This window comes from Chelonia mydas, chromosome 2 (genome assembly GCF_015237465.2).
Source record: "Chelonia mydas isolate rCheMyd1 chromosome 2, rCheMyd1.pri.v2, whole genome shotgun sequence".
In the NCBI taxonomy this organism is placed as follows: domain Eukaryota; kingdom Metazoa; phylum Chordata; order Testudines; family Cheloniidae; genus Chelonia; species Chelonia mydas.
The window spans coordinates 153,280,474-153,305,149 of NC_057850.1; the positions used below are offsets into that span (position 1 = coordinate 153,280,474).

Genomic DNA, 24,676 nt, shown 5'->3' on the forward strand with positions numbered 1-24,676 from the left:
ACAGCCACTATATAAGCAACATCAAAGTGATATAAGGAGGAATAAAACCAAAGAAGCAAAATTAAGGCTAAAACCTCCCTACTTCTACATACATTCAAGTGTTCACAGTTATTCTGGATAAATCACTGCTAAACAAAGAAAAAACCCACTAGCATTTGAAAGATTATACATAAATGAAAACAAGGCCCAGCAGAATATACCTTGGGGAGCTTCTCTTGAGAGTCAATTTCTAAAATAAGCAACCCCCGGACGAAGACCCCAGGCCGGGGCACTGCCTCAGCAGCTAAGAGCACTCAAGGGAGCCTCACTATTTCCAGAGAGACCACCACAGCCCCCGGAGACGCCACCGGCACCGGAGACACCATGGCTGTCACCAGTATCTCGAGAGACACTGTTGCTTCCGCCACCCTTGGAGACCACATCACCGACACCGACGTTGCCTGCCCTGGAGATGCCGCTAATGCCCCCAGAGATGCCACCAATGCCCCTGGAGACATTTCCGATGCTCCAGGAAACACCACTGCCCCTGGAGACACTTGCACCTACACCCGTACCCCTGGAGACGCTGACGTCACTGCCTCTGCCCCTGGAGACACCAATACTGCTGCCCCTGGAGACACCAACACCTCCATTGCCACCCCCGAGGACACCACCGCCTCTGGATCTTCTACTACATTATATATACTTAAAGCAAAGTGCCATTGACTTTCGTGGTATTTGGGTTATCATGCTCCACAATGGATCAGAATTTGAACATCACTGGAAACTACCCTTGTGTGTCAGTGTCAATAACACAGTTTAACTTGTTCAGTATCTCAAATGCTCTTAACATCTGGATGCTGGTTCTTCACTATAAAAACACATCAGTAAACTGCTTTGTTTTCCAGCACTTTGGCAAGATTTGACAATTCTCTCCACCACATTCGCATCAAATTCATGTTCCTTGTCCTATCCCCTTCAAGGGCCTGAATAAACCTGGCTCCTGTCCACTTCTCTAAACTCAGCTCCTTCTGCTCTTCTTGTTCCCTTCGTTCCATGCAGGCCACCTGGCCAGTGGTTGAAGTAGAATGAAATGCGGGGGAGCTAATCATCACACCAGACAAGGAGGCGGTGGTGGTATAAGCTGTGTTGAGGGGAAGGAGAATTGCCCTCTGCTTTTAGCTGCATTCCCCTGACTTTCCCTTATTTTAACCCCAGGTGTAACTGGTTTCTTCAATCCAAATTGGTTATTCCTCTTCCTCTCAGCTCTATACTTTTTTTCATATGAGAAATGCTTTCTGGAAATCCCTTCTCTGACCAAGTCTGCCATGCCTCCTCATTATATTAAGCCTTTTGGAAAAGACTCTCCCCATTGAGACTAAACCACTGATATTGCCAGCCATTCCCCTATTTTTAAAAATAAATGAAATATTCAAAATATAAAATCCAAACAATGATCATGGAACTAACACACAAACACACACACACACACACCACTGTTACATCCACATTTTTTGCTGTTCCTTCCAATTCCCCTCCTGCCCTGGCATTTGAGCATGGCCTACCTAGGACTGAGTGTCTTCCAATTAAAATCAATGGGACTTTGGTCCCTGACATTAGTGTGAGCAGGATCAGGCTCCTAGATTCCAAGATCTTCAAAGCAAGTATCTGTCCATAAAATTACCAACATATTCTTTATATTACAGATAAATCACAATGATGGGCCAAATCCTGCTCTGAAGATACACACATGGAAGGTCCTATCAGCTAACAGATCTCATCTCTTGTGCATAGGGGATCAGCCCCCTCTTCTGTAGGCCACCACTTTCCCTCTCCCTGACTTCCTAAGATCCTGCAGAGGGCATTTTCCGGAGTTAGGACTGTGACTAATTCCACATTATTAGAAACAATGTAGAAATAGAGAGATGTGTCAGTTATCAATTCAATCTGATATTTTGAAGATCACTCTTCTGATACAGCATGTCTGTAGAACACATCTCCCTTTAACGTATTGGGCTCAGTCCCACAGCACATTTGTCATATATATGTGCATATCTCCTATTGAAGGACTGCAAAGTCAGGCTGCAGTTTGTAATTGTATATAATTTAATTCAAAATATTTCACACGTACAAAAAAACCAAACAAGTTAAGAGGGAAACATATTGATGGACAGAATTAACACAAAGGCTTACTATGAAAATCCCAGGAGGCTTTGAATTCAGTGTCTTTGAAATCAGAAACAGGCACCTTATCAACTAGGCTACAAATGTACTCCAGCAACTTACAGTCCAAACAATTGAATACCAGAAGGTTGAACTGACCTCACCGTGGTTGTATGGGGTGTACATCAGGTCAAAATCTGACCTATTTTGTTTAATATCGATAGAGATTTATAGTTATTTTAGCCACCAAGTAATTAGATAGATTGTTCTTCAAATGGAACAGAAATATACTGACTTTTTAGAAAAAATGCAGTTCAAATCACATGTGGTGCCTAGATCAACATGCATGGAAAATGCAAGGAGAAACAGACGTAATTATTGTGCAGTAACAAAGCAACTAAAATGTTTTCTGTATGTGATGGAAGGGATTAAGTCCATGCAAATGCACAAGAAATTTTTTTTTTTTTTTGAAGTACTGTGAATACAATTCCATAGATTTGTCCTCAAGTTTAGTCCTGGACAGAAGGCAAATCATATTTTCCCCTACCTTCACTCTAATCACTGCTCTGACAATTTAATATATACAACTACACATATTGTAAATGGACAACCCTGTGATTTGTGTCAGGGATGTATATTCTGTACTCATGAAGATTAAAACAATTGATAGCTCTGCAAATTGAAGGTCTCAAGCATTGATGCCACTAAACAAAATTTACTGACAGACTTTAAGCTGGATTTACAGAGATGCCAAACTAAAAGCTATTTACCTTTTCCGTCTTTGTACTGTGTTCTAAGAAACTTCCACCATGAGTTCAATTCAGCTTTATTTGCCAGACTCTGTCAAAGGAAATAAATTCTCCCACAATTCATCTGTTTGAGTGACATAGCAGGCAATCCCACGGGAAGCCAGAGAACCAGAGTGCTTCTCATCACCGCAACCCACACACTAATGATTTTCACAGTGGTTGATACCACCACAAACCATTTCTAGAGCCACATGTCATGATTAAATTTAATCCTTTCAAATTATTCTCCGCTGTTGCTGCTTGGATTCCAGAGTGACACATATTGCAGGTTAAGGAAGATTTCAGCTTGACCATGGCATTGTTCCATGACCAAGAGGCAAAACACATCTGTAACTCTAAAGCACTAAACAACTGCCCTGGATTGTAGAACTCAATGATCGGCACAATATAAAATTCCACCCTTACATCAATCTCTCATTTATCTTCTGGCTACATGCTTGGATACATTGTTTTTAGCACAGCTTGTCTGATTCATAAGCTGACAGGGTAAGTAGGAAAGGACACACTGTGCTGTTAAGTAATTTAACCTCATCGGTGGCATTACTGTATCCGAAGGGATAGTTATTACTCTGTGAGCATGGTTACAGTACATCAATTACAGTGGATCCTCTGAGCAGCCATGAGATAAGATGTAGGTTTATCCTTTCCCATAAAAAATATTTTACTTTAATTTATTTCAACAACAGACTGGACTGAAATAATTTTTCTTGTGTTGATCTCTTAGTGTCTATGATCAATGACTAAAAGCAAGTTTAATAATAAAATAGTAAAATAAAATAAATAATAATAATAATAAATAATAATGTTTCTGAAATTTCATTTTGAAAAACACTGTGGCTAAAATTCCATTTTCAATTACACCCATGTAAAATCAATGGCTTTACTCTGGATTTGCACTACGGTAATTGAGAGTAAAATCTGCAGTTTAGTCAGTACCAGTCAGCAAAGTAATAAAAGTTAGATGAGAGAGAACTGAAATCAACTTACCTACTGTATCAGATCCTCATGCGCTACAACTCCTTCTCAGTCTGAAGAAAATCTGACCTGTAGAAGATGAAGTAATAAGTTCTCTTATAACAAAATATTGACCTATACTTCATAAAACTTTAGACCAGATCAACAAATACCAAGCTTTCCAGCAGAAAAGCCTTACACCAGAAACTTAGCATCCTGAAACCTTTTGCTGATTTCTACCATAGATATATGCATTAATGTTCTTTATATATTAAAACACGCACAAATAGAGCATCGCCAACCAGTGGCCCATCTTGTATCTTTACTTAGATAATTGCCACTGAGATCAATGGGGTCTTTTTGCCAGAATTAAGATCACAGGATTGGATCTTCAGAGGTATATTGACGGGGAGACTATCAAAAGCACCCAAAGCCCATTGACTTTCAATGGGATGTACGCGCCTAAATTCTTGGTGCACTAGGTACTCTTTGAAAACCTCCCTCCAAGAGTTTAAGATAAAAATGTTGTAAATTGTCCTGTATCATATCTGGCTGCCCATACACCCGCATACACTAATGACTCAAGCTGACTGCAATTCCATGGCCGCAACTAATATGGCAGAATTCAAGGCTGTCCACCAAAAAAGCAGGGTGGATCGGAACATGAATAATAACCTGCAATAATGCTGAGCTGTGGCTTCTCCCCTCTTTCTGCCCTTGCCTTGTTCATTTTTAAAAGCTCTGTAATAACTTCTTCCAAATGAACAAAACAGGAAGGCGTAAGAAAGCAAGCGGGAGAGCAGATGAGAGGTAGAAGGGAAGGAGAGAGAGGGAAGAGGAAAGGGAAATCAACAGGGAGAGATAGTGAGGTGGCCAGGAATGATTTTTATTTTATACTAATTCCACCTTTGCCAACCCACCCCCCAGAAAACTACTCAGATAAGTACTTTTACTTTCTTATATTGACTTATTTTAATTGGGAGTTGGTAAGGGGGTGTAACCAGTTTTACATCAATGCAGTTTTGCTGAAATCACTGGAGCAGCACTTATGTAAAGCTGGGAGTGACCAGTATTTGGTCTGACACATTTCAGTGCACGGTGTGGCAGGGAGCTGCGAAGCCTCCATGAGTTGACAAGGCTACGAGGTACAGTATGTGAACATGGAAGTGGCCAAATTCTTACCCGGGGGCTAGTAATTTCTCAGACAAGCATATTTTACCGGATACCATTTTACCGGATATTCATCAAGGATGGGATATACTGATCCAACTAGGGAACAGATACATTTTTGGCCGATATTAAAGAAGGCATCAGCAAATATCTGGAAACCTGTCTAGGATCAGGGGAGGTAGCCAAGCTAATTTCTGGTGCCTCCTTGCAGTAGATGTCCAGTGCAGGTATTCATTATGGACTGGATATGGTGATTGGATACAATTGATGAGTTCAGTGCTCCTACATTTACAATGGAATGTCAGGTTTCAGAGTAACAGCCATGTTAGTCTGTATTCGCATCCGATGAAGTGAGCTGTAGCTCACGAAAGCTTATGCTCAAATAAATTGTTTAGTCTCTAAGGTGCCACAAGTACTCCTTTTCTTAATGGAATGTCAATCACCCCTCCTTTCTAGCACCCTCATATGAGGGATGTGGTGGGGTCCCAGCAGCATGGTGGCTAGGATCAGATTGGAAATGGGGAGGGCTGATGGCAGCCCCCCCCCACCCCCTAGTATATTGAAGGGATTATGGAAATGGTGATGACCTGCACTGTCCAATTTATTTGCCAGATACTCCTAGATATTTAAGAGATTAAAGTTGCAGCCTCATTAAAATCCCACATGGTGGCTGAGTGGTTAAGGCCCTTATCTACAGTTCTGAAGGTCACGGGTTCAAGTATTTGCTCCCTCTCCTTCTGAAAGGCCACCTCCAGTTCACTCAGCTCCAAAATAGGTACCTGATCCACCAGATTAGGGCACTCAAAGACAGTCAGATGTGATGCTGGCCACATCTCTCCCTTATGTACCATTGGCTATGAAGCAGACCAGTCTTAACCACATGCCATTGACTCCTGGGAACTTTGACATTACCTCCTGGCGTTCTTCCAGCATAGCTGACAGTGGGCTTAAATTATATTTCAACCTTCCGCTGGCATTACAGAATGAAATGTAAATATTTACCCTGTGGATTTAGGAACATACAATATATATATAATCCAATGATACACCTACACAGAGAGATCACATGTACTGTACTCACTGTCACTGTAATTACTTTGGATCCACATCAGTTGCCCTGAACTGTTTAACCGATTCTACTTCACAGATTAGAGATCACATTCAGGATAAACTAAGAAAAGGTAGGAGAATTACAAAAATGTATAAGGGCTCTAAATGTTGCTTGACGTATGTAGCAAGTTATTCTTTTTCGGCTTATCCCACATTAACCCGTCTTCCCCTTCCCTCACAGAGGGGTAGCAGCCTCTTACTGGTACAGGTGTAATCTCCCTACTTGAAGGCCTAATACTGCTCCCACTGCAATCAATTGCAAAACCTGAATGGAGTCCAGAGCAGAGCCTCTACCTACAGAATTACAGAATTAAAGCAGAGTACACAATTCTCTTACTATCTTCTCACTGTCCATCATTTCAGTGCTCATATATAAAAATGTTAAATTGTGTCAACACATGCACTATGAAAAAAGCTGTTTTTTAAACAAAGCATCGGGGGAACAAAGGCATAAAGATTAACATTATTATTAAAGAAGCTCCGGTCTGTAATGTGTCAGTGAATCAGCTCCAGGGCAATGTGGTCAGAGACTGCTTGTGTGGCATTAAAGGGGATAAATATGGATTTTTCAGCAGACATTGTTGTGTGGGTGTAGGAGTTCCAATTGGGCCAGTTAAAAATTCAAGTTTCTGACATTATCTAAGAACAGGTCTACATGTCTCTCACCACAATAATGAACAGAGTCTCATACTTGCTGTTTACTTTTCTGCAGCTCTACCTCAGTAGTCTGCTATAAAAAGGAACTTTCCCAGGGAATCTTTCGGTTATTGAGATAGATGAGCTTCTAGTCAACTGAACAAAGCTCTGCTGAGCAACTTCAAATGTATCCATTGCTTTTAAGAGAACAATCCAAAAATGATGTTTTCTTGTCTGTGAACTATACCTCACTGATCGATTATTTGGGGTGAAAATTTAAGCCATCTGGTTGATTCTCAGTTTTTCTTTGCAGAATTCAAGGGGCCCTATTTTGTTCTCCTTCCACATTCAAAATTCTCATTAACTTCAATTGGGGGACAGAAGGTGACAAAAATGCAGAACTAGGCTCTACTGTAATAATCATCATATTTGGGACTTTCATAACTGTTTTCATCGGAGGATCTCAAAAATCATTATAAAAGGTGAGTAATAGTTTTATTCACACTATTGTCTCTGATATTTCTATTTCATCTTTAACAGACGCTCACCAAGACCCAAAGAGAAAATTTCTCTTTTGATTCCATAGTCTTTTTAGGAATATTGTTTCTAATACCTCTTCCGCTTTGCAGTGTCATCTTTATTGTATGTGCTGGTGTTGCAGTTGTGTTGGTCCCAGGATATCTGAGACACAAGGTGGATGAGATTGGATCAGCTTCCATTGGTGAGAGACACAAGCTTTCAAGCTTACATAGCTTCTTCGCGTCAGAACTCTGTGTAAGCTCGAAAGCTTGTCTCTCTCACCAATAAGATATAGCTATAGCTATAGATATAGAAGCTAGTCCAATAGAAGATATAACCTCACTCACTGTGTGTGTCTAATTTTTTTTCTTTTTAGACCAGTGCAAGGTTTGAATCAACATTCCCGTTACTTAAGTACTGGGAAAAATGTTATCAACATTAAGTAGGCTCCAACATTTAAACACCTACTAGAACTAAGCAAACCTTAGCATTAAGATTCAAATGAAACCACGCTGCAAGGTATCAGGAAGAGTGAGTGACTGTGTAAGAAAAGAGGAATTCTAGGATAATTCTTACTCTTTAGTCACATCCCACAGAAAATGTGATCAGGCTTGGAGGTGCACAAGTTACTGCAGTGTACGATAATGGTGAGTAAATGCTGATTTTTAAACAGTGACTGCTGTAAAGAATCTTAAAACCAGAGAAGATGAGCTCATGGTAAGATTATTTTGTTGCACATCATACAAAGTGACTTACTTAACGCCTGTAGTCAAGTGGATGAGAAGTTACACTTGCTCTGATTCCTAACCATGAAATGACAAAAGCATTAGATAGAGCAGAAGCTAGTGCTCATTTATCCACCAGGAGGTAGACACAGCATGGGTAGCAACAATGTAAGCTCCCCCACACTGCTCCCAGCTAATGTGCCTCATCCATATTCAGAATCAAAAGAAATTTCATTCCCTATGATCCATTTCATCTTTGGCCATGATACAGACAATGCTAATGAGTTGTCACTGGAGTTCTGTAACGTGGACATGTGTCCTCAAAGCTGTATTTACAGACTACAAGGCAAAAAGCTACTAGTCAGCAACGATATTTAGCCACTACTGACATGAGCCTGAAATCTAGTAATTTGGGGGTTTGATTCTCCACTGCCTTTTTTCATGTGTAGCCTGTTACCCTCGTGCAAAGTGACTATAACAGGAGTGCAAAAACATCACCGTGCTGATTTGGTAGACCTTTACACTCACTTTGTAAAGAAGTAGGTGCAACATGCTGAAGACTCGGTCCTTATAATAGTAAGGAAAATATTTTATAATTTTTTAAATCTAAAGCAAAAGCAGTCTTACTAAAAAAATTGAATCAAATGGTATTTTTGTTAACCTGAATTTCTCATCTTGCTAATATAATTCTTGTCCAACGTGGTTTTCCCTCTAAACAGTGAAAAGATGGCAATGTTCCAGAAAGTAAGTGTTATAGCTGGACTTCACTAATTCCCATAAATGACTGAGAGAACCATTGCAAATTAAACACGTTTTGGGGAAAATAGCAAATAGATTTATGTTTATGTTTTAAAAAGCTCAACATGGAAAATTTGAATCTGGATCTCAAACATCCCAAACTAAAACACTGTTTCTAAAATGAACAAACTCTTTATGATGCTTAAGGTACACTTAGTCAACTGTACTTTACTTGTGATGTGACTTGTAATTAGTTTTAACTATCACAACTCAACTAAATATTCTGAAGTCAGATTTGTGGAGTAGCAAGGTGTGAAGTAGCAAGGCCTGGTTGTACTTTTGAATAAAAACACTGTTTTGTTGTCAGATCGGCACTCCAGTGTTGAGGTCAGCAGTGATGCCATGTGGTAATCCAGAAGAGGGCATTTCAGAAGGATAGAGAAGACACTGCAATAGCATTATGTAAGATCTCCAGTTAAAGAATGTTAAATCTAGCTGCTGCAGCATGTCTATCATTCGGAGTCACCACAAGTCAAACCAGGGAGAAATGCTAGTTGAAAATATGGCAAAGAATGAGAAAATGGGGCTGGAACTAATGGCGTATTTGGAAAAGCTTTCAAAAGTGGAACATTTAAAACTCAAATGTGGATTGAGAAATTACACAAAAGCAGATCTAGTACATATGGGTCAGCTATTCTGTATTGCTGAGCTATATTTTTAAATTCTGACAGTCACAGTTTGAGATGAGATTTGCAGGCACTATTTGGATAATTTTCTTGGTGACTTATATTGGAGTTTCATAGTCATGTATATATATATATAAAGAAATAAGTCAGTGGGAGCTGTGAATGCTCAGCACATTAAAAGTCAAGCCATTTAAATAAGTGTCTAAATATAAATTTAGACGCCAAACTTTTGGTACTCAAACTTTTTAAAAAGTTTGACCAGAATTCCACAAAGAGCCTCAACCAATATGCATTATAATGATATGCTTCATTTTGCATTTCTTCTCTCTAAATCCAAAAAGCCACAAGGAAAAGACGACAAAACATTCTGTGGATATGTTTTTTAAGTTAAAAAAAATGGGTTGTCTTTATATAAGGTGTTTACCAAACTGAACATGTTGGCTGGAATACCAGGTAAAAGTGAAAACAAAAGTATGCTAAAACACAAGATTTTTCTCCCCCACTAAATTTGTATGGCACTGAAGAATTACAGCATTTCAGAAAGGTTACGATTATGCAACACTTCTTGGTGAAAGTCTTTGAAAGAAGTCTGCCTTGCATTTTAAAACACTTCCATGATTTTTAGGGTATTCCTGCCTTTGAGATCTCAAAATCCATGATCAGGGAATTTGTGCTTTAGTGTGGACATGAAAATAAAACCATAGAAATGAGGTCTTTCGTTAAGGCAAACACCTCAGCATTGCTCTCCCAGAGTGCCATTGAACAACTTCACTAACAACCATCGACTACATCCATTATAGATTATGACATATTAGGCCTACATATTATGTTTTTGTGAATAAATGCCACCACATATTTAGCCACTGAAGAGCTAAGCTTTTATTTTGTGTATAAATCTGTGTTTAATGAGCCTTGAAAGAGATGACTGGTAAATAACAGCCTGCTGCACACAAGCTCAACTGCCTCCAATTATATTGTTTATAGTTATATAATTGTATAATATAATGTGTGTCCAACAGTCTTCCAGTGTTTTATTACTGCCCGACATGACAACACTGATGTAAATCACCTTTTCACTTTCACAGTCAGCCACTTTTACTTGGACAGCACAAATGCACTTTTGACTGTTGTACATAGATAATGTAAGAACGGCCACAGTGAGTCAGACCAAAAGTCCATCTACCCCATATCGTGCCTTCCAACAGTGGCCCATGCCAGGTGCTTCAGAGGGAATGAAGAGAACAGGCAATCATCAGGTGTTTCATCGACGGTCGCCCATTCCTAGCTTCTGGCAAACCGAGGCTAGGGACACCATCCTGCCCAATAGCCATTCATGGACTTACAAAGCAAAGACTTACAAGCCTCAGCAGCATGTAACAATGCAATTGGCCGTACTCAAGAGGGAGGAAGGGAAAAAGAGCAAAAGTACAAGGAAAAGCAAGTATGAGAGAATTACTAGTTCAAACCACATATCACATTTTCAAATTAATAACTGTAACAGAGAGAATCTTACTGGCATCTGGTCCTGCACTCACTGCCCACCCAAAACTCCCACGGGAAGCGGAAGCACAATACGTAGGATGTGGTCCTTAGTTTGTTTTGATAACATTATATGAATATTGCAGCCTGTACGATAAAGACTTTGAACTTATCAGCAAACCCTCTATTATCCTGCTAAACCACCATACACAAACCCCTCATCATTCTGAGTTGTTTTTAATCCCTCTATTCCATCTCTCACACAGTAACCTGATTTTTAACAGTTTATTATACTGGCACGTCAAGTATATTTATAATAGATAGCCACATTAAGAGTCTTGGATGAAATCCTGGCCCAACTGAACTCAATGGCAAAACTTCAGTGAGACCAGGATCTCACCCCCTCGGTATTATTTTCAGCCACATCCTTTCTATGGTATGCCTTGTTTTGAATATGAAAGGTTTTCAGATGTGCAGGTTTCTCTGCTATTTATCCCATGACTACCTCACATCCGCAATACATGCCCTTGTCAACAATGAAGCTTGATTACTATAATTCCCTCTTTGCAGGGCTTCCGGCATTGTTTCTTCATCACTGGTAGCTAGTGCAGAATTCAGCAGTACACCTGCTCACCTCATATTATACTCATCCTGCATTCTTTGCTCCTGGCTGCCTATAAAATGGTAAATTGACTTTAAGTTGGCCCCAGTTGATTTTTAAAGCTCATAATAGAAAATAATCTGGCTATATTGCAGACCTATTCACTGAACTTTGCTTTAATGGTGTGAAACGATGCAACCTTTAAGGTTTCCGACATTCTGCTGTAAATTGGTGAATGATGGAGCCTTTACAGAGACCTCTACAATGTGATGTTCATGTCCCATGACTACCCAGCCTATTCCATCTTTCTCCAGCGTTTAAAAACATTTCAAAATCTTCCACGTATAAAAATGTTTATAGTCTAACAATTCCCCTGTACTTTATGATGATTTGTTTCATGTTGTGAAGTCAATTTTAACAGCTTTGGCAATTTCCCTAGTTGGCAGTTGCTTTATAAATACAACTATGATTAATTTTTCAATGTCACCATTAAAACCATTACAAACACCTTTAGAAGTCAATTAACACTACAGTGGACTGTGATATTCATGATATTCCCCAAGTACTCCCCATGTTAATTGACCCACTGTAGAACAACAGTTTTGTAAGATGTAGATTTGAAAATGTAAAACTCATTTTATCTAGTTTGACATTCAAAGTGAACAGGTTTTGCTATTAGAATTGTTTATCAGCCAACAGCCCATGTTCAAAAATTGCCCCTTTTATGAAAATTCTTGATCAAACCCCATTTTAATACAATGTTATATATTTTGTTTGTGCTGTGAGAACCAGATAAAACCTTCTAAAACACACACATACAAAAACGGTTTGAATCTGTAATTAAAAATCACTATCAGTAGTGGGTGTAATGCATTCAAGTTTTTATTTTGTCTAGACCATGCTGTTTTAAATAGCAGAAGTGCAAGAAGTATGGGGAGTAAGCAGGAAGAACTTGAAGTGCTAGTTAATAAACACAATTAAGACAAAATTAGAAATGTCAAGGTAAAAAAACGAGATTAAACTAGCTAGAGACAAAAGGGTAACAAACATTCTTCAAATACATTAAAAGCAAGAGGAAGACCAAGGACAGCGTAGGCCCGTTACTCAATAAGGGGGGAGAAACAGTAACAGAAAATGTGGAAATGGCAGAAGTGTTAAATGATGTTTTTGTTTCAGTTTTCACCAAAAAGTTTAGTAGTGATTGGACGTCTAATATAGTGGATACCAGTGAACATTAGATAAAGTCAGAGGCTAAAATAGGGAAAGAACAAGTTGAAAATTACTTAGACAAGTTAGATGTATTAAAGTCACCAGGGCCTGATGAAGTACATCATAGAATACTCAAGGAGCTGACTGAGGAAGCGATTAGCATCACAGATGATGGGAGAGATTCTAGAGGATTGGAAAAGGACAAATATAGTGCCAATCTATAACAAGGAGAATAAGGACAACTTGGGGAATTTCAGACCAGTCAGCTTAACTTCTGTACCCGGAAAGATAATGGAACAAATAATTAAGCAATTAATTGCAAACACCTAGAAGATAATAAGGTGAAAAGTAACAGTTACCATGGATTTGTCAAGAAGAAATGATGTCAAACCAACCTAATAGCTTTCTTCACATGGTAACAAGCCTTATGGATGGCGGGGGAGAAAGCAGTAGACATGGAATATCCTGACTTTAGAAAGGCTTTTGAAACTGTCTCGCATGACCTTCTCATAAACAAACTAGAGAAATACAACCTAGATGGGTACAAAACTGTTGGAAAACCATTCCCAGAGAGTAGTTATCAGTGGCTCACAGTGGAGCTGGAAGGGCATATCCTGCAGGTATCAGTTCTGGTTCGGTTTAATAACTTTGTCAGTGATTTAGATAATGGCATAGAGAGTACACTTACAAAGTTTGTGGATGATACCAAGTTGGGAGGGGTTGCAAGTGCTTTGGAGGATAGGATTAAAATTCAAAAGGATCTGGACAAACTGGAGAAATGGTCCGGGAAAAAAAAAAAAAGGATGAAATTCAATAAGAACAAATGCGAAATACTCCATTTAGAAAGGAACAATCAATTGCACACATACAAAATGGGAAATTATTGCCTAGGAAGGAGTACTGCAGAAATGAACATGAGGGTCATAGTGGATCATAAGCTAAATATGAGTCAACAGTGTAGCCAAAAAAGGCAAACATCATTCTGGGATGTATTATCAGGTGTGTTGTACGCAAGACACGAGAAGTAATTCTTTCGCTCTATTCTGAGCTGATTAGGCCTCAACTGGAGTAGTGTGTCCAGTTCTGGGTGCCACATTTCAGGAAAGATGTGGACAAATTGGAGAAAAGTCCAGAGAACAACAAAAAAAATGATTAAAGGTCTAAAAAACATGACCTATGAGGGAAGATTGAAAAAATTGGGTTTGTTTAGTCTGGAGAAGAGACGACTGAGGGGGGACGTGATAACAGTTTTCAAGTACATAGAAGGTTGTTACAAAGAGAAAGGAGAAAAATTATTCTCCTTTACCTCTGAGGATAGGACAAGAAGCAATGGACTTAAATTGCAGTGAGGGCAGTTTAGGTTAGGAAGTTTTTCTTAATGTCTAACCGTCAGGGTGGTTAAGCATTGGACTAAATTGCCCAGGGAAGTTGTGGAATCTCCATCGCTGGAGATTTTTAAGAGCAGGTTAGACAAACACCTGTCAGGGATGGTCTAGATAATATTTAGGCCTGCCAGGAGTGCAGGAGACTGGACTAGACAAACTCTCGAGGTCCCTTCCAATCTTAAGATTCTATGAAATATATGTGAGAAAGACCTTTTTACTCTAAATGTCTCAGTAGGTGAGACCACAATAAGAAACAGTGAATCATTGCTTTTGCTCCTGTTGAAGCAGATGCCTACACCAAAGATTAAAGAGCATAAATATACGCACATCCATGGCTCTCTCATTGGTGATTGGAAGCAAAGGTAATATGCTTCATGGTAGCATATCACTTAATTTTAAAACCGGAGCAGAGGCATCAGAACCAAACTGGAAATGTGTAGATTTCAGATACAAGACAGCCCTGTTAAAATGGGCAACTCAAGGAGCATCCACTAAAGCCGCAGCAACAGGAAGTAAAATGTATATTGACAAGACAGACAAACTGCGGGATAACATACATGTGTGGCTCTACTAAACATGTGAAAGAATTCCCAAGTGGGGGCAGACTGGCGGGTCACAGGACATATTGAGATGCTACAAAGCAGGGGCCACAGTGCTATGCTTCCTTCACAGCACAGAGCCTCATTTCCACTGCATCCCATTCCCAAAACAGTAGTACAGCACCTCAACCACTGAATTTTTAACTGCCCTCCTCCCCAGCCCAGCACTCCCTGTGAAGTTCTACACATCATTCTCCCCAGTTGGTGGTCTCTCCAGATCCCCAGCTTCCTACTTCCAATTAGAGACTCTTATACACATGTCAAGGTTCCTTCCCCACTCTGAACTCTAGGGTACAGATGTGGGGACCTGCATGAAAGACCCCCTAAGCTTATTCTTACCAGCTTAGTTTAAAAGCTGCCACCACCAAAGTGTTACACAAAGAACAGGGAAGTGCCCACTTGGAAACGTCTCCCACCCAAAATATCCCCCCAAGCACTACACCCCTTTCCTAGGGAAGGCTTGATAAAAATCCTCACCAATTTGCATAGGTGAACACAGACCCAAACCCTTGGATCTTAAGAACAATGAAAAAAGCGATCAGGTTCTTTAAAGAAGAATCTTAATTAAAGAAAAAGTAAAAGAATCACCTCTGTAAAATCAGGATGGTAAATACCTTACAGGGTAATCAGATTCAAAACATAGAGAATCCCTCTCGGTAAAACCTTAAGTTACAAAAAGACACAAAAACAAGAATGTACGTTCTGTTCAGCACAACTTATTTTATCAGCCATTTAAACAAAACAGAATCTAACGCATATCTAACTAGATTGCTTACTAACTCTTTACCAGAGTTCTGACCTGCATTCCTGCTCTGGTCCCGGCCAAATCATCACACAGACAGAGAGAACCCTTTGTTTCTTCCCCCCACCCCAAGCTTTGAAAGTATCTTGTCTCCTCATTGGTCATTTTGGTCAGGTGCCAGCGAGGTTGTCTTAGCTTCTTAACCCTTTACAGGTGAAAGGGTTTTTCCTCTGGCCAGGAGGGATTTAAAGATGTTTACCCATCCCTTTATATTTTTGACAACACTCCTCGTGGAGGGTGGTGCTGATGGAAGTGGTGCTGCAGCTGGAAGGTTCACATACTGGGTTATAGTATTGCCAACCTAAAAACATTCAAAAATCATGAGGCGCACCTCCCAGGAGTCATGAGATTGAAAAAAAAAACAAACCCCTAGGATTATTAAACCAAAAAAACCCAAACAATTGGAATTGTTTTTAATCTGCCCTCAGGTTTCTGAGCCACTGGGGTGCGTTCTCTCTCTCTCTGGCTTCCTCAGCAACCATGACTAGAAACATTTTTTTTAAATGACTGCTGAGATTCTTGTGCAGTCTTTTCATTTCAGAAGTTGGGGCCTTAAGACAGACACACACACCCACACACTTTGCAAGAGTTTCAATCCAAATCACAAGAACTGGCATAACTGGATTTGTGCAAAGATCCTGAGAGTACAGCTGCTAGGTCCTCTGCCAGTTCCTCCCTGTCCCTCTGCTGCTGGGCAGTGACTGTTTCCTTTATGAAGTGCCGATGCCAAGCATGGCAGAGCTCTAAAGATTATGGGGGACCTGAGGTGCCGTCACCTGTCTTGCTACCAAGCACAAGCAATCGCATGGTAACAGGTCAGGTGCCAGCACTTCAGAGAACAGGTTGCTGCTGATTGAGGTAGGGTGGAGGTGGGAATACAACTCTGAGGAAGCCAAATAGGCCTGTTAAACAGTGTCTAGCCCAGGCAAAAATGCATCCTCAATCAGAAAAGTTATGATGATTCCCTAGCTTAAGCATGCTAGGCCAGCTTGCCCCTGCTCTTGAACCACAATCAGGTGGCAAAATTTGCAGATGATACAAAATTACTCAAGATTGCGCTCAGACAAATCCAAAGGTGAGAGTTACAAAGGGCTCTTACAAAACTGGGTGACTGGGCAGACGAAAGTGTAAAGCAACGCACAATGAAAAAAAAATCTCAACTATACATACAAAATGATGGGGTCTAAATTAGCTGTTACCACGCAAGAAAGATCTTGGAGTCATCATGGATAGTTCTGTGAAAACATCTGCTTAATGTGTGGGGGTAGTCAAAAAAAAAAAAATCTAACAATGTTAGGAACCATTAGGAAATCAATCGATAAAAAGACCAAGTATCATAATGCTTCTATATAAATCCATGGTATGCCCACACCTTGAACGCTATGCACAGTTCTGGTTACCTCATTTCAAAAACAGATATATTAGAAAGAAAAGGTGCAGAGAAGGGCAACAAAAATGATTAGGAGTATGGAACAGCTTCCATATGAGGGGGGATTAAGAAGACTGGGACTACTCATCTTAGAAAAGAGACAATTAAAGGGCAATATGATAGACGTTTATAAAATCATGAATGATGTGGGGAAAGTGAATAGGGAAGTGTGTATCTCTTCACATAACACAAGACTTGGCGGTCACCAATTAATTTAATAGGCAGCAAGTTTAAACACAAACGAAGTAAGTACTACTTCACACAACACACAGTCAACCTGCGGAACTCGTCATGGGATGCTCTGAAGGCCAAAAGTATAACTAGGTTCAAAAATGAATTAGGTAAGTTAATGTAGGATAGGTCCACCAATCAATAGCCAAGATGGTCAGGAACACAACCGCATGTGCTGGGTCGTTAAACCTCCAACTGCCAGAAGCTGGGACTGGATGACAGATCACCTAAAATTGCCCTGTTCTGTTTATTCCCTCTGATGCTTCTGACACTGGCCACTGTCAGACAGAAACCTGGGCTAGGTGGACCATGGGTCTGACCCAGTACAGACATTTCTTATATCCTGAGGGTCTTTTCCAGTGATCTACTGTATGGTATGATTCTGCTCCAGATTTTACATTAACTGTAAGGAACTTCAGTTTGCTTATTTGCATGCTGATTCCTGAATGGTTGCATTTGAACTCTAGGAATAAACCAACAGGCTGGGCATGTTTGTTTGTAAGTGGAATTTTTTCCACCTCTTTTAAAAATAAGCATTGCATAAAAACAGGTTTTAGAGTAGCAGCCGTGTTAGTTTGTATCCGCAAAAAGAAAAGGAGGACTTGTGGCACCTTAGAACTAACAAATTTATTTGAGCATAAGCTTTTGTGAGCAACAGCTACAGATCACAAAAGCTTATGCTCAAATAAATTTGTTAGTCTCTAAGGTACCACAAGTACTCCTTTTCTCATTGCATAAAAGCAATTTCTAAGGCAGCTTTTTCCTATGCGCACACAAAATATGGAAGGCTAGGATCGTGAACAGACTGAATTTTCTCCTTTCCTGTTGTAATGCACATTCATTGATTGAAGTCGAGGTGTGAGCAGGATTCATGTATTGGCGTAAAATAATGAATAATCTAGCTTTATTCTACAAATAGCATCTTGATGCTGCTAAATATTTGGTTCTCTTATGGATCATTTAACATAAAACATTAATATAGTCAAACGAGATACATTTAGAAAACTGAAAATATCTCAGATGTTCCTCCAAATAAATAGAAAGGAATTCAATAAGGTGAAAACAGAAGGGGGGAGATTATGTGTCACAAAGAGTAACAGATAGTCCTTTAGCTCAAATAGAGGTCTGATGCTGGGGATTGGAGTCTATGGATCAACACCTGAGAATGACCTGCGTGTGAATTCTTACAGTGACATTGCCTTCCCATTTCCTGGGTGTGTGGTGGTGTGGGTTTTTGGTTTGTTTTTTAAAAAAAATTAATTCAATTCCCCCACTGAGAAAACATCCTTTAAAATAGTTCTTCTATTAAAAACCATTATGATCCGCCAACAATGGCACAATGTACAATACAGCACAGGTGTTCCACTTTTCTGTCATTTGTCACACATTTTGATTGCCTGTGTCACGCATATGGAGGTTTGAAGTTTGCGAGGCATGATGGCATGGCAAATGGGATTTTGCATTTCAAACTGGAAATAAATCAGAGGCTTATTTCCTGAGTTTTAAGTTCTCAGGTGTAGCAATAACAGCAAATGCTACATCACAATCTGCTGCCTCACCACTCATTGTTCATCTGCAACTAGCATCCAGGCTGGCTAATACAATCTTGCAGTGCTCCCCAACTGGCAAATTCAGTCCATTATACCTTTGTTATTTGGTATTGAAAACTACTTTCCTACCCTCCCTCGAAGGAAACAATGCATGCATTTTAAGACGCTGTCTGAGACCAAAGATTTTGCTCTGAATCAATGAAAATCCCTCTTGGGGCAATGACAGGACTTCGAGACCAATTTAAGCCAAGGCAGTACATTCATTTTAGCATCCTGGCAGCTCCTAGGGCTCTCAGTCACATATACTGGAAAGTACTCAGCCCTTCACAGGAAGTGATCCAGTCTTTTCAGGATTGGGCCCACTGTTGGCAGTGTACATTGGGCTTTTCTCTGCTGTTAACTGCCTTCCTACAAACTGTGAAATAATGTTTATGCTCACTGGAAAAGGCTTCATATGTATTACCTCAGATTACAGGAAGCAAGGAAAGCAGGCTAGTTCCCTTTGTGAATTCACATTTTCTCTTGAAACAGCTCACACATCCCCACAGGGAGGTTTCTTTGAAATGTTTTCAAGACCCTGGAGAATTGTTCTCCTTTTTGACAATGTTGATGTTATTGTAGTGTCCCCTTCAAAGATTTTGTCATAGTTAAGACTGGCACAATTTCCCCTCTGGATGTATCAACATTCCTTTGGGCTGACCACCACAAAGGCTTCCAGTTCCTAAGATCACAAGGCATCTGAGGAATGGGAAGGGTCACTTGATGCACATGCCTGTTAATTTTCAGGAGTTCTTAAAATCTTTTTACTAAATTTTCACCAGACTACAAATGTGTTTGCCAATGTGTTTCTTCACGTTATTTGTACTGTTTCAATTGCCAACCCTTGTAAATTATTCCTATGTTTATTACCTGTTGTATGAAATAGCGTTGCCTAGCTCCCTGTTTACTGCTTAGAATTTTTTTTTACACTGCAAAAAATTGTGTGGACTTGACTGGCTTCTTGCAAAATTTAGAAAAGTTTTATTATGTCACGTCAAAACTTCTTCCATTCCAGTGGAGCAAATCCTGCCTCCTGCACAAAACCTTGCAGGAGAGAGAACAATCCCAAAGCTACCTACTGCATCCTCTCTTAAAAAACAGAAACAAAAACAAAAACAAAAAAACAACAAAACAGTGATTCCAGTGCAAGGCCCTCTCCCCCTGCCAGACTCAGACAAATCAATGCCACCTTGTGGTCAACAGCATCAAAGGCAATGCACAGATTTAAAAAAAAAGTACGGACATTTGATCTTCCTCTGACTAGTGGGAGAATATTACAAGTTGTCACTTGAAAGAAACTCACGTGTTTCCTGTTTGGTAATGCTAACTATTATATTGCCTTTGCTGCACAATGACAAACTGCACACACCTTTCCAACCCCTATTGAAAATATAATATTGGGGGATTGAAGGCCCATATTTTCAAGTTGGAAGAATTGGGAAGGTTTATCCTGGTCCTTTATCTTGAGAATGCTGGGAAGGTGAATAAGGTCTTCTACAGACATTACATAGAAGGAAATAGGATACATTGGGGTCCTAGGTGCATACCAACAGGGTACTGTAAGGTCTGAATTGCATTCTTTAACTACGGGGAGAAGGAGGATTTGCAGTTTGCAGGCTAGTATGTAACATTTTACCTGGCATAGTGTGGCAGCGTTTACCTGGCATAGTGTGGCAGCGTTTACCTGGCATAGTGTGGCAGCGTTTACCTGGCATAGTGTGGCAGCGTTTACCTGGCATAGTGTGGCAGCGTTTACCTGGCATAGTGTGGCAGCGTTTACCTGGCATAGTGTGGCAGCGTTTACCTGGCATAGTGTGGCAGCGTTTACCTGGCATAGTGTGGCAGCTTGTGTCTTGCAGCTGAATACTGGATAGGAGTGGGTAATGTGGGATAAGAAAGCAGAGTTAAGGTTGGGTTTAAAATAGTAAAAAAAAAAAAAAAAAAAAGAGTATTTCATTAATTTTTGAACTGCAAACATCTAATATCCTGACTTTCAAATGTTTGCTTCTAACCTTAATTTCTTACTTTCAAAGGTGTTTATTTTGCTATAATGACAAGTCTAATAAAGGTACATTAAAGCATACATTTACAACAACCTTAACTCTACCTGAATGAAGTTTTGGACTGAATCTCAAGATTTTACAAATATTTATTATTTCATGACATACACTATTTAAACCATAACTCTAAATAAGATGTGAAATTGTACATGGATTAAAATCTGGAATTCAGACATATGCTTTATTTTCAAAGGGAAGGCCTCTTACAAGAGCACACATCAAGGGGTATAGAAAAATGAACCAGGGTGTTTTTGTTGTTTTTTTTAAATCTCACATTATTAATATCAAAAAGTAGTTGAATTTGCTTGGATGGAAAAGTGAACTGCTAAATGCTAGATCCTGCACTGTACAACGTGCAGGTGCAGCAGTCAACCCATATGTTACACAATGCAGAAGCAGGACCTTGATCATTAAATAGATGCTAGATTACACTGTCATTTGTCTCAAAAATCTAAAGCAATTTGTTGGATCAATTATGGAACCATTATTAAGATTAACAAAGCTATCTTCCCTATTCTTATTCTGGGAAGCAAAAATGTTTTCCCCATCATCATAAAACATGGTGCTTTTGATCTTTGTTTAATCTAAGCTTGGCACGGAAGAGAATGGAAGCAGAGAAACTAAGAGCAGCAAATTCTGCCTTAAGCAAAGGCAATTATGTTGTTTATCGTGGATAACTTAAGCTACCTCTGGAAATAGAGCTCTCTGACAGTACAGTTTTTTCCAAATATCTGCTACACAAACTCTCTACCATGACAAAATGTAATCACTGTGGGTAAGGACTTAGCTAGGAGGGCTGGAGCGCTGTAAGAGGCCCCTAAAAACTCTGGGTTACAGCTGGGGAAGGATTCCCCCCCACCACAGGCACTTTAGAAGACAGCTCTAAGGCCACCCTTAGAGGACCTCCTTAGAAGCCCTGGAATACAGGAATAGGGCCACAGCACGTAGCACTGTGGAGATCCCAGGTAGCGCTTAGCCCATAGGGCAGCTTAGGGGCACTGCTGTAATAACAGACAGTCCCACTAGAGCTGACTAAGTTATTCCAGGTACCTCTCTAGCCCAGTATAGGGAGGGCACAAAGGTGGCACTTCAGGTCACCCTCCCACTGGGCAGCGAGTTCTGTGCTGTGCCTCTAAGTGATGTGGCACAGATCTCACGCAACAATTGTACCAACAGAAAGTGGATTTGCCATCAGATTTAGATGCATACATTTTCTTGGGTATCCTGAAGATCATAGAGATCTGAAGGGGGAAGACTGAATTTTTGCAAAGGATTCAGTAACAGCAATACATAATTGAAAACGTCCCCTTCCCCATCCACACAAAGGCAAAACCAGTGAGGCTATTAGAGGCTTTACTAACATTTTCTAGATACTCTGTTTTCTTAAGTAACAAGTGAAGACACCAGTTTGAGTGTTGAGACTTCAGTTTACAACAGCAGACACTTCATATCGGCAGGGTTCTTCTGCACCATTTCTAGTCTTGGAGACTCTATTAGCAGCACTGTTCAATTTCATATCAAAAGAATGAAACTGGGGCTCAAGAGCATAAAAAGTTATGAGGACTGGTTCAAAAATTGTATTGGTTGTAGTAACTTATTCTAAGGAAACTGACTTTTTCCATCATGTAACGGGAATCAGACTGAGACTACTGCTGTATTGGCAAAGAGAGAATAGTATGATTATTGAAACATGAGGAAAGTCCCCTTTTTATGCTGGAGCCCGCTGCTATCATATTGTTAATTGTTTTAAAGGGAGCTTCATCCCTATTTTTCCATTTGCATTTGTTGGCTTTATGAATTAACCGATCAGAAACAAAATGGAAAGAAAGCCAGGATAGAAACTAGTGCCGCCTTATGCTAAGGAAGCAAGGTCAAGAATTACAAAAAGAAATTATCCCCCCCAAGAGGGGTTTGTCTCTTCATCAGCAAGAAACAAAGCCTATCAAATGGCACCTAGAGAAGAATCTTCAACAAATGATTTTCAGGAGTCTTGGATGTGTTTGCCAAAATTCCAGGAGGGGTCAAAATTGGCCTATGAATAATGGCTTATTATCTTACTTATGGTTTCATAATGATCTTTTTGATGCAATGACAATCAGCTCTGAGATGGTGGGGGAGGTTTCAAGAACAGTTCAGATAAAAACATTTGTGTTTCATTTAGAGATTTCCATAAATTGGATGGCTCTGCATCTGTATGTTTTGTTGGTGAATAAGTTCCTCTCTAGGTACCAGTAAGAGCAAAGAAAAACAATCACCATCACAGATTAGATTAGCACTAAAATAATGCATTGGAATTGGATGATTAAGCCATTTTGCTGCTTTACTGCAGTATGCATGGAGATTTACAGATTTTATTTAACCTCACAAAAAGTACATTTTGTGTTACTGGGTTGTGTTTCTGTTGTCAAGTCACATTCCATAAAACTCAAGACAGTCTTTGAATCAGAACACTGAGACGTAAACATAAATAAAATACGGCTATGTTCAAGCAATGAAGTTCTCTTGTTACTCCAAAATTCCTGGCAGATTTCCAGAGATTCTCAAAGAAACAGAGATGAAAGTAACTAGGTAAACTAAACAACATGGCTAGTTCTGCTGGGATAAGTCTGAATTCACAAGGATCACTCAACAAGTCAGTTATGTTCTGCACCTTGCCAAAAGGAACTCTGGAGTAATAGATTATTCATTAATCAAAACATGAAAACTTTAATTGACACAGAAGGAGTTATAACTAAAGCTGGATGAAACATTTGTAACAATCTTGAGACAGGTGAAACTCAGACTCACTGGTGAAATTGATCATGATATTTTAGAGATAAAGACTGGAAATCTGAATAATTTATCTCAAAACACAGGTTTCATCATTTAATTGTGAAACTTGATTGGTCTCAGAACAAAACCATGAAAATGTACCACCTGAATAGATGTATAGATCACTTGAAGCCTGCAGATTTTGTTGAGTTTTGCATTAAGATGTTGGGTTCTTATGAAATGTTCCCAGAGGAAAGGTTCAACCAAACTCATATGAATCGCGTCAATCAAAACCAATAGGTTTTGCAAAGCTCCAGGTTTGACTAACTTCTCTGTACTGATGATTCTGATGAACACAAAAAAGTGAACTGAACTCCTCCCTGGAAAGTCCTCCAATAAATTCCAGAGAAGAGTTAGGATGTGGCTCAGAATAACTTTGCACCTAATCCTTAACACACTAGAATAGTCAATGGGACTTGTCACTTGTGCACCCACATTGAGTATTCAAGGCCTGCCTAACTGGGTCCTAAAAATCTTACATACTAATAAAGTGAACTACAAAATGATGTGTTCTAGTGGAAGACAATGACACTGTACTATGTGACAGCCATAATCTAGTTCAATACTAGAGTTGGTCAAAAAATATATTTTCCCCCGATGGAAGATTCACTTTTGTTGAATTGTTATTGAAATTTTGCATGGAAAATGTAGACAACCAAAATATTTCGATTCAAAATTGTGCCACCATGCTTCATGGGAGTTGTAGTTTGGAAACCTTATGCTCTCATTCTCCTCAATAGGCCAGACTCTCAGGCCTTGACTACATCTCCCATGATACACAACTTTCTTCCCTCTCTGGGTGGTGATTCATCATAGAAGACCCTGGGGCATTATGCGAGAGTTAGCCTTGCCAGAGCGGAAAATGGGAGCATATAGTACCCAAACTACAGTTCCAATGAGGCATGGCAGCACCATTTTGAATCAAAATATTTGAGTTTTCATCCCAAAATCTGAAAGAGTCAGTTTTGGGGCATTCTTTTTTGACCTAATAT

The 24,676-nt window shown here is 39.7% G+C and overlaps 1 protein-coding gene across 21 annotated transcripts in view; it reads right to left on the minus strand.

The window, feature by feature from the left end:
* Positions 1–24,676, minus strand: part of LOC102943985 (poly(rC)-binding protein 3) — a 703,847-nt gene that overhangs the window by 432,505 nt on the left and 246,666 nt on the right. For all 21 annotated transcript variants that reach the window (XM_043540400.1, XM_043540397.1, XM_043540398.1 and 18 more), the window contains one exon: positions 3,939–3,995. The gene's annotated coding sequence lies outside the window, so the exon portion shown is untranslated. The remainder of the gene's footprint in view (positions 1–3,938; positions 3,996–24,676) is intronic.